General features: G+C 38.3%; 1 long non-coding RNA gene across 1 annotated transcript in view; it reads right to left on the bottom strand.

Moving 5' to 3' along the window:
- LOC112446661 (uncharacterized) overlaps positions 1–13,393 on the bottom strand; it is a 46,812-nt gene that overhangs the window by 3,818 nt on the left and 29,601 nt on the right. Inside the window, exons 2-3 of the long non-coding RNA XR_003034689.2 lie at positions 1,956–2,012; positions 1,104–1,255 (exon numbers count right to left, since the gene is read on the bottom strand). This is a non-coding gene — a long non-coding RNA (uncharacterized lncRNA). The remainder of the gene's footprint in view (positions 1–1,103; positions 1,256–1,955; positions 2,013–13,393) is intronic.

The following is a 13,393-nucleotide window of genomic DNA, read 5'->3' as shown; positions in this document are numbered from 1 at the left end:
AAAAAACTAGGAATAGAACCACCATATGACCCAGCAATCCCACTTCTAGGCATATACCCTGAGGAAACCAAAATTGAAAGAGACACATGTATCCCATTATTCATTGCAGCACTATTTAAATAGCTAGAACATGAAAGCAACCTAGATGTCCATTGACAGATGAATGGATAAAGAAGTTGTGGTACATATACACAATGGAATATTACTCAGCCATAAAAAGGAATGCATTTGAGTCAGTTCTAATGAGGTGGATGAACGTAGAATCTATTATACAGAGTGAAGTGAGTCAGAAAGAGAAAGATAAATACCATATTCTAACCCATATATATGGAATCCAGGAAAATGGTACTGAAGAATTTATTTACAGGGAGCAATGGAGAAACAGACATAGAGAATAGACTTATGGACATGCGGAGAGGGGAGGAGAGGGTGAGTTGTATGGAAAGAGTAATATGGAAACTTACATTACCATAGGTAAAATAGATAGCCAATGGGAATTTTCTGTATGGCTCAGGAAACTCAAACGGGCTCTGTATCAACCTAGACAGGTGGGATGAGGAGGGAGATGGGAAGGAGGTTCAAAAGGGAGAGGATATATGTATACCTATGGCTGATTCATGCTGAGGTTTGATAGAAAACAACAAAATTCTGTAAAGCAATTATCCTTCAATTAAAAAAAAAAAAACTGAGCAAGCAGGTGTGCTGCTTGATATTCTGCCCACTGGGAGGATTTCCTTTTACCACCATCCTTCAGGGGATGTCCCAGAAAGGGTTTGTAGTACTATAGCTGTCCATTTTCAAGCAGTGCCTGCATGTTCCACAGAATCATCTATAAACCAGGCCTTAGATTTCTCTTCCCCTTCAACTGATTGTAGGCAACTCCTGATGAGGCCAGGCTGGAAGAAGGTAATGTCGCAGGAGCAGGAATCCTTTTACATTTACACTATAAATCTAGCTCTTTCATTTTATCATTGTATCCCATTTTATCACTGTACCATAATACAGCCATCCCACCATAATGAGCTTTTAGTTTGTCTTCAATTTTTTTCCCTTTAAAATGTTCCAGGGAATTTAATAGGAACTGCATTGAATCTATAGATTACCTTAAGTAGTACTGTCATTTTTACAATATTGATTCTTCCAATCCAAGAACATGGTGTATCCTTCCATCTGTTTGTGTCATCTTCAATTTCTTTTATCAGCATCTTATAGTTTTCAAAGTACAGGTTTTTGGCCTCCTTAGGTAGGTTTATTCCTAGGTGAAAGTGAAAGTGAAAGTGAAGTCGCTCAGTCGTGTCCGACTCTTAGCGACCCCATGGACTACAGCCCACCAGGCCCTCCAGCCATGGGATTTTCCAGGCAAGAGTACTGGAGTGGGGTGCCATTGCCTTCTCCGTATTCCTAGGCAGTTTATTCTTTTTTTTTTTGGCTGCACTAGGCCTTTGTTGCTATGCGCAGGCTTTCTCTAGTTTGGTGAGCAGGGGCTGCTCACTAGTTACGGGGCACAGGTTTCTCATCGCAGTGGCTTCTCCTGTTGCAGCGCATGGGTCTAGAGTGTGTGAGCTTCAGTAGTTGTAGCACTGGGGTTTGTTGCCATGTGGCGTGTGGAATCTTCCCAGACCAGAATCAAACCCATGCCCCTGCAGTGGCAGGTGGATCCTTAACCACTGGACTACCAAGGAAGTCAGGTATTTTACTCTTTTTTATGCAATGGTAAATGGAATTTCTTTCTGATCTTTCATTGTTAGTGTAAAGACATGCAAATACCATATGATATTATTTTTCTGTGGAATCTAAAAAAATGATACTAATGAACTTATTTACAAAACAGAAAGAGATTCACTGACATAGAAAACAAACTTATGGTTACCAAAGGGGAAAGGGTGGGGGAAGGATAAATTACGAGCTTGGGGTTAACAGATATTCTATGTATAAAATAATCAATAAGGACTTACTGTATAGCACGGGGAACTCTACTCAATATTCTGCAATAAGCTATATGGGAAAAGAATCTGAAAAAGAATAAATTTATGTATAACTGAATCACTTCATTGTACACCTGAAACTAACACAACATTGTAAATCAACTACACTCTAAGATAAAAATTAAATTAAAAAAAATGTTCTGGGGGAGAATATATATATCCTTGTGCACCTGTGAGATTTTCATAGAAAATAAAAGAAGTATAAAATAAATTATCAACCATGACAACTAGATTGGCTACTCTGAAACACACAAGGATGCATTAGGATACTTAACCACTTTGAAATCTATTACAGGTATCCCTGACCACTCAGAATGGAAACTAATGAAATTATCAAGAGACTGTGTGTGCGTTAGTGTGTGTAGATGCTTCAACATCACACTCTCCGAGCACTAGAAAAGCCACATATAAATTATAATAAGCCCTCAATATTCTGAGTTTCTCTGTATCCCTGGTTCAGCAACCCTGGCGTCAACTAATCTTCAGTCATGTAATATTATATTATTAACACTATTGAAAAAAATCCACAGATAAGTGGACCCGTGCAGTTCAAACCCATTGCTGTTCGTGGGTCAACTGTACTTTACTGTTTATATTATTGAGTTAACATTTAAACCAATACAGGAGTATTTTTACCTACAATTTTGAGGTGGATTAGCAATTATTGCCACTCAACAAATTTGGGGTATTCAACAGTTAGAATATAGTCCAACTTATTTAAATTCTTCTGTTCATTGCAAGTACAGCTCCACAAATTACCTACTCAATCAGTTAGGTATTTAGCACTCTCCGATGATTGCTTCTATCTCATGAGATGATCAAGTCTTGGGGATAATTATTTAAAGAATGGGTTTTATATTCAATAGAAGTCTTATACTAATGCATAACAATGTATCTTTTATAACTTTGCCAAATTAGTGATCTTAATCATTTATACTTTATAAATCAAAAAGATTCATTCCACTGTAGCCAGGAGTATAATTTTTCAGTTTCTTTTATGAAGGATATATAAGTTTCATACTTTGGTGGCTGGTTATATTTCATTTCACTGAACTAAAACTAAAGCCATCTCATACATGAACAACCAAAATGCATTATCTCTATTTACAAATCATTGAGTTAGTAGAGATTTCACCTCTTACAGAGCAAAAACTTCAGGTAAAGTGCTTTAAATCTTTGCCAATTTCAAAAGAAACCAACTGCACAGGGCTCTCTTCTTTGGTGGGTCTTCTGCAAGCAGAGGCTGACTGTTACTCATAAAACCTTAAAAGTGAGTCCAGTTGTGAAAAATTGCTCCATATTTTTTTTTAAAGTTGCTTAAATTCCACTATCTGAGATTTTATTAGAAGTCTTTAAAACCTTTCAGTCTTCTAGAAAAAAAATCTCTTAAAATACAAATTCCTGGGAGAGTTAATCCCTTAAGTCAAGAGAGCAGTTATCATCTTCATTAAATAACTTAGAAATGAGATGAAAGGAGCTGGCCAAAGAGCCAAAGAAAATTTTTGGCCTATTCTACAATTTTACCAATAATCTACTCTCATAAGATTTCAGGTAAAATAAGCCCATAGTAACTTAAGATAGGTTTGGATGTGAATTTATTTTCTAAGATATTTCAGAATTTTGATCTGATAACTCTAGATGATACCTTATTATAGATAGCTCTTCTCTTAGACAAAATTTCTTTTCAATTCATAAACTTTCTATACCTTGTTCCTTCTAGAAATTATCTATACTTGCTAACTCTAGAGAATGGATCTTCTGTTACCCTCCCATCCCCCTAGAGTTAACCATTATCTTTATTTTTTATCATAGTCATGTCCTTTCTTCGTTTCACCACCCATATATGTATCCTTTAACAATACAATTTACTTTGCTATTTTTGAATTTTATAGAAGTTGAATCATACTACATATATTCTCTTTTGCTCCACGTTGTTGCTTATAGCTCTATTTGTTCATTTTCATTTCTGCCTAATTTTCCATTTTAAAATATCCTTTTATTTCTCCATTGTACAGCTAATAGACATTTATGACGTTTCAATTTGGGGACTACTGGGGACAAAGCTGCTATGAAAATTGTTAAACATGAACTGTGATGAACGTAAGCACACAGTATATTTCTCAGACTGGAATTCTTATGTCATAGGACATGAGTATCCTTACCTGATGATGCACACTATTAATTTCCAAAACAGTTGTGCCCATTTACACTGCCACTAGAAATCTATGAGAGCTCCAGCTACTTCTTATCCTGGCCAACCCCTGATATTGTCAGATGTACTAATTTTTGCAACTCTGCTGGGTGTGTAAAGGTATCCCACTAATCTACACAGCCCTGGTTAGAAAGAAGGTTGCTAACCTTTTTCATAAATTTCACCAGCCATCTGGATATCCTTTATTGTGAAATGATGAAATGTCCGTTACATGTTTTGGTCTTTTTCTATAGGCTTGTCTTTTTTTTTTTTTAAAGGAGTTCTTTATTCTGGGTACTAATAAATACTTGACTGGTCCTACAGGTTGCAAAAATCTTCCATTCTGTGTGGTGTCTTTTCTGTCTTTTTAAGTTTTCTTTTGACAAAGTTTAATGTAGTCCATTTTTCCATTATGTTTAGTGACTTTTGCTGCTTGTTTAATGTCATTTGGGGGCTTCCCTGGTAGCTCAGCTGGTAAAGAATCCACCTGCAAAGCAGGAGGCCTGGGTTCGATCCCTGGTTGGGAAGATCCCCTGGGAAAGGGAACGGCTACCCACTCCAGTATTCTGGCCTGGAGAATTCAGGACTCATGCTGAAGCTGAAGTTCTAATACTTTGGCCACCTGATGCGAAGAACTGACTCACTGGAAAAGACCCTGATGCTGGGAAAATTGAAGGCAAGAGGAGAAAGGGACGACCGAGGATGAGATAGTTGGATGGCATCACTGACTCAATGGACCTGAGTTTGAGCAAGCTCCAGGAGCTCCATCGGTGATGGACAGGGAAGCCTGGCATCCTGCAGTCCATGGGGTCACTAACAGCTGGACGTGACTGAGCGACTTTCACTTCATTTAAAGCTTAAGGTATTCTCCTATATTTCTCCTAATACCTTTATAGTTTTGACTTTCATATTTCAGTCATAAATCTACTTGGTATTGATTTTTGTCTAGGTGTGAGGTAGAAGTCAATTTTTTTCCCATAGAGATACTCAATTGTTCCAACACTGACGTTCTAGAACAAGAAGTAAGTTGTTTTTCTTCTGAGTTGTTTTTCTTTTAATCCAAGTGTAGGAAAGCTCTAGACCTTGACATCTGTTTCCATCTTACAGAGTAGGTAACAAGAAGGGGTTCAACTTATTACAATAGTTGTTAAAACTCAAAAGAGTTTTCTTTATATTGTTACTTGTAATCATTTAAGAGAGGCTAAATGTGGAAATAAGATTTCCTACCTAAAACTGAGATCTAGCATGCCTATTTTATAGTATAGAAAATAGGCTCAACTATATTTAGAATGAAAAAATGGATAAAATATTTATGGGCTTATAACATTTAACCTAATTCAACTCAACAAACACTTGAGAAGTAAATAAAATATTTTATAACATTTGTTTTGGGACTTTCCTGGTAGTCCAGTGGACTAAAACTCTGTGCTCCCAATGCAGGGGGCCCGGGTTTGATCCTGGTCAGGGAGCTAGATCCCAAATGCTGCAACTAAAAGATCCCACATGCCACAATGAAGAGTAGAAGATCCTGCATGCCACAAGTGGGACTCGCTGCAGCCAAATAAATACATAAAATGAATATTTTTTGAAAAATTGCATTGAGCTTAAAAAAACACATTTGTTTTATACCTAAAGATTATGCATGTTTAATTCTTGCTTACTCCAGTCAGAATGGCTGCGATCCAAAAGTCTACAAATAATAAATGTTGGAGAGGGTGTGGAGAAAAGGGAACCCTCTTACACTGTTGGTGGGAATGCAAACTAGTACAGCCACTATGGAGAACAGTGTGGAGATTCCTTAAAAAACTGGAAATAGAACTGCCTTATGATCCAGCAATCCCACTGCTGGGCATACACACTGAGGAAACCAGAAGGGAAAGAGACACGTGTACCCCAATGTTCATCTCAGCACTGTTTATAATAGCCAGGACATGGAAGCAACCTAGATGTCCGTCAGCAGATGAATGGATAAGAAAGCTGTGGTACATATACACAATGGAGTATTACTCAGCCATTAAAAAGAATTCATTTGAATCAGTTCTAATGAGGTGGATGAAACTGGAGCCTATTATACAGAGTGAAGTAAGCCAGAAGGAAAAACACCAATACAGTATACTAACGCATATATATGGAATTTAGAAAGATGATAACAATAACCCTGTGTATGAGACAGCAAAAGAGACACTGATGTATGGAACAGTCTTATGGACTCTGTGGGAGAGGGAGAGGGTGCGAAGATTTGGGAGAATGGCATTGAAACATGTAAAATATCATGTATGAAACGAGATGCCAGTCCAGGTTCGATGCACGATACTGGATGCTTGGGGCTAGTGCACTGGGACAACCCAGAGGGATGGTATGGGGAGGGAGGAGGGAGGAGGGTTCAGGATGGGGAGCATATGTATACCTGTGATGGATTCATTTTGATATTTGGCAAAACTAATATAATTATGTAAAGTTTAAAAATAAAATAAAATTAAAAAAAAAAAGAAAGACAAGGGAGTACAAACAGAAAAAAAAATTCTTGCTTACTTATTTTCACAATCTTTGCAAATAATTGAGTTTTGAGGGTTTTTTCTGTCAAGATTCTGGCATAATTGAGGCTAAATCTCTATCTCATAAGCTTTATCCTATCAGTATGGCATCTTTATATTAAAATCTTCTCTACAACGTACTGCCCAATAGCCAACTATTTGAAGAGCTCACTACTAAACCAAAATATGATGTTTTTTTTTCATTCACTAAACAAAATTCAACTTGGAGGGTCCTTCCAGAAGAAGCCTGATCCTTCTTCACCCTCTTGACTCTTCTAGTCTTGCCTTCTTCAGATGAAACAACACTAAGATTCCTTCATTCTTCCTTGATGTCTTAATGTCATATTCCCTGAGCACCCTAGCTCTTCTGAAGGAAGGGGCTGATCATAAAACTGACTAGCAGCCTAAAACTCTCACCTTCTTTACTTCACATATAATACCTTCCTTAATACGTTTCCTTTTTTCAAGCCATTTTCCACTGCTGTTTGTAATGCCATGTATAACTAGCCATAATAATAAAATTAAATGCTTATTTCTTAACACTATAAAATAGCATTTTGTTCCTATTTAATAAGTGACTGGGACATCCCTGGAGGTCCAGTGGTTAAGACTCTGTGCTTCCACTGCAGAGGACACAGATTCAATCCCTGGACAGAGAAGTAAGATCCCATATGCCACATGGTGGGGCTAAAACAAATAAATAAATAGATAAAAATTTTTAAAGTGACTGAGTCTACTATTTCTACATTTCTCTCATTCTTAAAAAATAACCTCAATTATGTTGCTTATACACTTATGTGTGTGTGTGCGCTAAGTCGCTTCAGTCATGTCTGACTCTTTGAGACCCCATGGACTATAGTCCTCCAGGTTCCTCTGTCCATGGGATTCTCCAGACAAGAATACTAGAGTGAACTGCCATTTCCTCCTCCAGGGTATCTGCCCAACCCAGGGATTGAACCTGCATCTCTTACGTCTCCTGCATTGGCAGGTGGGTTCTTTATCACCAGAGCCCCATCTGGGAAGCCACTTATGTACTTAGATGATCACAAATGGTTTAAAACACATACACACTTCTTGAGAGGAAACAGAACTCTTTCTAAGAGACTTTTATATTTCACTTTTTATGTAAAAGTAAAGATTTTTTGGTCACTTTATTTTCTTCACTATTCTTTTCTTTTTTTAAAAAATAGAACAAGGACAATTTTGTTTTTCTGCTTATTCATAGTTCTTAGCATGTGAATACCCCTCTTAGAAAGTTTTTTTCTAGTACAGTCAACTATAATTTTGAAGTCTTTCCTTTATTCAATCATACAGGTTTTTTTCTTTTTGGAGAATTATGACTGATGATCAAAAAAACTCAATCATGCTTAGCAAAATTCCATCATCTAATTTTCCAAGGGCTACTAGTGAGCCCTGCCTCACCATCCAGAATACACAAGAACTCTGTTTTAAAGCAGCTCCACATGATTCCCCTGTTTCTCCCTTGTGTTCTCCATGGCTGGGAATTACCTCTTTGAAAAACACAATGCCATGCTGAATGTGCATTTTTCATTAAAATGTGGCCTGTTACCAAGCTGGTATCTGAGCTCCACATTCAGGTAACTAAACCTTTGGCCAAATCCACACCCACACGTCTTGGACATTCTTTTGGTCTAAAGCTGCCCCCAGAGCATCTGTCCTGTGCAAAATGATTGATGGGGAAAAAAATGTGTGTGCAGGTCAGGAGTCAGTTTAGTGACTGCACATCCCCTTTTGATGCTTTACCAGTCCACAAAATGTGTGAGGAAACTATCAGCCATGTGGGGTCTATGGCTTATTTTAAAATCTTAAAACTTTAAAATTTCACATCTTAAACAGATGGCAAAGCAGCAAGAAAAAAACACGTAGAGAACATTTCTCTCTTTGTTTTAGTTCTTTGACATTTGATAACCTCTTAGGGTTTCTCATACTAGACTCTTAAAGAAAGCCTTTTCCTTAGGATATTCTATTACAATCAAGAATCTAAAAAAAGTTAGGAGTTTTCCCCACAAGTGGAAAGAACAAGGAAAATACTATTTTAAATTTTAAGGAAGAAAAAAGTTTATATACATTTTCCTTTACCTAGAACTCTTTCTTTCCCTCATTTCTCTATATCACCTCTAGGGGAAAAAAAAAAGCATAAAGGTAACCAAATCTCAGAAGTGGAACCCAACATATATTTAAGAAAAATGTATTTTTAAAATATGGATGCTGATATGGATATATCTTTTTTTTAAAAATTAATTCCATGCTCAAAGAGGACACTAAAGACTGATGAATAGACATTATTCTAAAAATTCCCCAAGTTGGATTGGCATATATACATTACTATGTATAAAATAGATAACTAATGAGAACTGACTGCACAGCATAAGGAACTCTACTCAATGTTCCGTGGTGAACTAAATGGAAAAGAAATCCAAGGAAGAGGGAATATATGTATACATGTGGCTGATTCATTTGGCTGTACAGCAGAAACTATACATTGTAAAGTAACTATTCTCCAATTTAAAAAAAACCTCCCAAGGTATACTAGATAAACCCTCAGCCTCTATATACATTTCCCTATTCTATACAGAGATGACTAAAGAAGCCTTACCAAGTTACACCTGAGGAGATGGGTTTAGGGAATATATAGAGAGAATTACTCTTTTATAAGAAAAAGGTATAACATTTCTCTCTATCCCTCTGCTATATCCAGAGCTCTTTGCCACTCAGGCCATAAGGAGCCAGCACCTTCAGACATCCTGTGGTAAAACCTAGTGAGTTCTTTTGACAAAAACAATGAAGATTCTCTGTTCTGGCCATCAGATGTTGTAGCCATCTCCCTGAAAGTCCTGCTAGTGACCCTGACTAGTAAGCTGTCCTTCACAGCATTCTGTGCTTAGAATAGCTACTATGATTGCCTCTCATTTTCCCTTCCAGGCTATAAGAACAGAATCAAGTTTCCTCCTCACTGTGTCACCTCCCACACTCAGGAAGGCAAGAACAGACCCTCAGGACTGGTCAATAAATGTCGCAGAAGTTAACAGAAGAGGTTACAGAAACACTGACAGAACTTCAGAAGAAAGTAGTTTCGACTATACTGTGTCCCCACAGCACTGGCCAGAGACATAGTGAAAATAACACCACAAAAAAGAACCAAAAGAAAAGAGGAAACAGTTCTCAAGATAAGGCTTTAGTTCCCAAGCCAGTAGAATTTGAGTGCAATTTTGGCTTACTGTGATTGTTATTTCTTTAAAAAAGAAACAAGGGTACACACAAAATGACACTGGTTATCTTACAGAGTTTTTACTATCTTTTCATTGTTCTAATTTAAACTGACACCTTTCAAAGGTTAGTGAGTCTAGATCTCACTGATGCTTTCTCACAAACCTACACATTTATTTTTCTTCAGGTAACCAAGTAGAAAAGATGAGGCTTTGCTGAACAGTATTATCCCAGAGCACCCCCTTATGGCTAACTGCACTAAGGAAAGGACTTCCACGGGAAAAGTCAAGTGCTTCAAATCTTCAGTATAAAGAGGTAGATACTGCTTTTCCACTCATGACTTTTTCCCCTTTTTCAATGGGAAATTAGAAATCGTGTTGACACTCAAAAGAAAAGTCTCAGTTTACTTTATAAGTAGATTCATATATAGTTTCAAAATTAATTTTTTTCATGCTAGAAGAACACAGAAGCCTATACTTTATAGATTCATTCAATCGTGGCAAAGCTAAATGAACCATTTTCCTACTCCTGATGAGCTTAATTCCTAGATGGAGTCTTATACCACCAGCTAGACTTGAAGTATTCTGTGATATGTCAACTTTCATTAAACCATTCATACCCACTAATCTCTGAACTCCTCGTGGATGCCAACTTCAGAGCCCATTTATGTTATTAATACTCTCTGACCTGTCATTTACTGAAGAGGATCACTGATCCTTATTGTTAAGATCATGAATGACTACAGCTATAAACATGGTTCTCTGGAAGGTTCTTGCTGCAGCTGGAAAGACAAGAGATGAATTAATAAATTCTGAACCAAGCAGGCAAATGTTTGTAATAATTTAGCACGACAGGAAATTCACATGTAACTTCTGTCTCCTGTTATTTTTTAACCCATTATTTAGACTTTTCAAATGTTCTGTATGTTAGGAATAAATCTCTATGGTTTTTATGTTAAACATTAGAAAAAGGCATTCGGATTTAAACATATGATAAGAGTTTGGTTTAATAGTATTTTTGAATGCTAATCAAGAGAATAGTAGATATTAAGTTTTTGTATTCCAGGTGGCTCAGTGGTAAAAAAAAAATCCACCTGCAATGCAGGAGATGCAGGTTCGATCCCTGGGTCAGGAAGATTCCATGAGGAGGAACTGGCAACCCACTCCGGTATTCTTGCCTGAAAAATCCCATGGACAGAGGAGCCTGAGAGGCTCCAATCCACGGGGTCGCAGAGTCAGACATGACTGAGCAACTGAGCGCACATGCACACCTACAATCATGTCATACTGGAGACACAACATATATCCCATTATACAGGGTTCCCAAAAGGTCAGACCTAACTAAAGAAGCCTGAGCCCTGCAGAGTTAGATGAGATCTAGGTGTTAAACACGGGACCAAAGCCAGGAGTCTGTGACTTGAGAAACAGGCTCACAGGTTCAAGACTAAATACCAGGTTAGAAGCGGCAAAGGCAGGGGATTATTAATAGACAAAAGGCCCAAACCAAATGTCCAAACCAGCTGTTCCCACCATGAGTGGCTCAGCTGCTGCCAGGGTTTGGGTCCTTGTGAACAGAGTTGAGGCAGCATAACCTCCCCAGAGCAAGCAGAAGTGAGCATATCCTGAGAAGTCAATCCAGTAAACACTCTTAAGGAGTTTCAAAAAGCAAAGCAGATAACCAAGGTCAAGCAGGTCCAGTGGGCAGGAAACATGATCTAAAGCATGACCCTAAAGTGGCCAGAGTGGATCCTGGGCACTGACTGTGAACAGAGTGTGCCTTGTTCTGGTGGTTGAGTAAGGATGGATAAAAGGTACAGACTGAGGGTGAGAGAGACAGAGACTGGGAAATTGAGAAACTATTTAGCCCTGAGCTGGAACTTTTAAAATGTTTGTTTCCTTCTCTTCCTCCTACCAACATGTCCCACCACTCAAAATAGAACATAACATGTGGAATACTTACTTCCTGTTTGTCTACAAAGCCCATTATGACTTTAAATCCCTCTCCCTGTTTATTATTTCAAAGAGAAAGCTTTTTTTTTTCTTCTAAAATCAATCCAGTGGGTTGGTCATAACCTAATCTTTGGTCCTTTAGAGAAATGTTTCTTCCAAGGGACTCAAGGTCTCTTGAAGTTCCTTTTAACCAGTGATGAAACTTGGTTCATTCAAATGTACCTCCTTCACCTGCCCCAGCCTCGGCCTTGAAGATGTCTGTATATCCAAGTGAACTTCAAGCACTACATAGCTCAATAGCTGCTCTAATTTCAGTGGTCTGTCCCTCCAGGAACAGTGATGGCTCCTTATTCCAGGATGTCCCAGAAACCACCATAGAAGTCTACTAGAGGTCACCTTACTGCCACATGCAAAGGATGGAGAAATTTCAGAGCTTCATTTCCCCCAAAAAGGTTATGAAACAGTGTTGGTACTGAAGTTGCTAAAAATATATAATAACAAATTGGAAATAAATTATCTCTCCCATGGTGGTTCAGATAGAGTAAAAAACCTGCCTGCAATGCAGGAGACCTGGGTTCGTTCCCTGGGTCCGGAAGACTTCCTGGAGAAGAGAATGGCTACCCTCTCCAGTATGCTTGCCTGGAAAATTCCATGGACAGAGGAGCCTGGCAGGCTATAGTACAGGGGGTCACAAAGAGTCAAACAGGGCTGAGCGACTAAACACTACACTAAAAAATGCCAGAGTACACAGTGCTCCCAGAATTTCAAAAATGAAGTTAAAAATGCTCATGGAAATTATGGGAAAGTGAGAGGAAATCAGCTTACTGCTTCTCAAAAGCCACATTCACTACTTATTCCTTCATGTTAGATCAGAACATGTAAGACTCTAGAAGGACACCAGTGCAGACAGGGTTCCTAACTTGGAGGTGGTACATTCATGGGTATCAGGAAGTCTGTAAATTTCTATAACTGCATTTTTCTGAGGACGGAAAGATTCTCAAAGAGGTTTAAGAGATGAGAGAGAGAGATTCAAAACCACTGAAAAATTATGCTTTTCCCACTCTTTCCTGACACCAAAAAAATTCAAGGAGACATCTGGACTCAGAAACCCCCTCCAGCTCTAACTACTTTAGCCAGAGATAGATCACGGAATTGATGTTTGAGATCCTCTTCTTTAGAAAAAGCCTGAATGTCAGAACTGAAAGGCTAGCAAAGCCTCAGCATTCACCACCAAACTAAAAGGTACCGAATAATTGATAATTGTCGGTGGTTAAGGCAGAATGCGGGTCAAAAACAAAAAGAAGATAAATGAAAATGGCTCACCAGGACCTGTAACCCCAGACCCTGGGGACAAATGGTGATCACTGACATAGAAAAAGGGGTGGAAATCCCCAGTGTGATGCAGATTTGTTTGAAGCTGAGTGCCCAGCTCCTAGAGATGGGAGTCCTCACAGGCCAGCTCATCCCTCCCCCACAGACCTTGTGAGCTCACAATACCTAGCCTTC

The sequence above is a fragment of the Bos taurus genome, chromosome 5 (genome assembly GCF_002263795.3).
Source record: "Bos taurus isolate L1 Dominette 01449 registration number 42190680 breed Hereford chromosome 5, ARS-UCD2.0, whole genome shotgun sequence".
NCBI lineage: Eukaryota > Metazoa > Chordata > Mammalia > Artiodactyla > Bovidae > Bos > Bos taurus.
The sequence above is the reverse complement of the archived record's forward strand: the minus strand, read 5'-3'. Positions and strand labels throughout refer to the sequence as shown.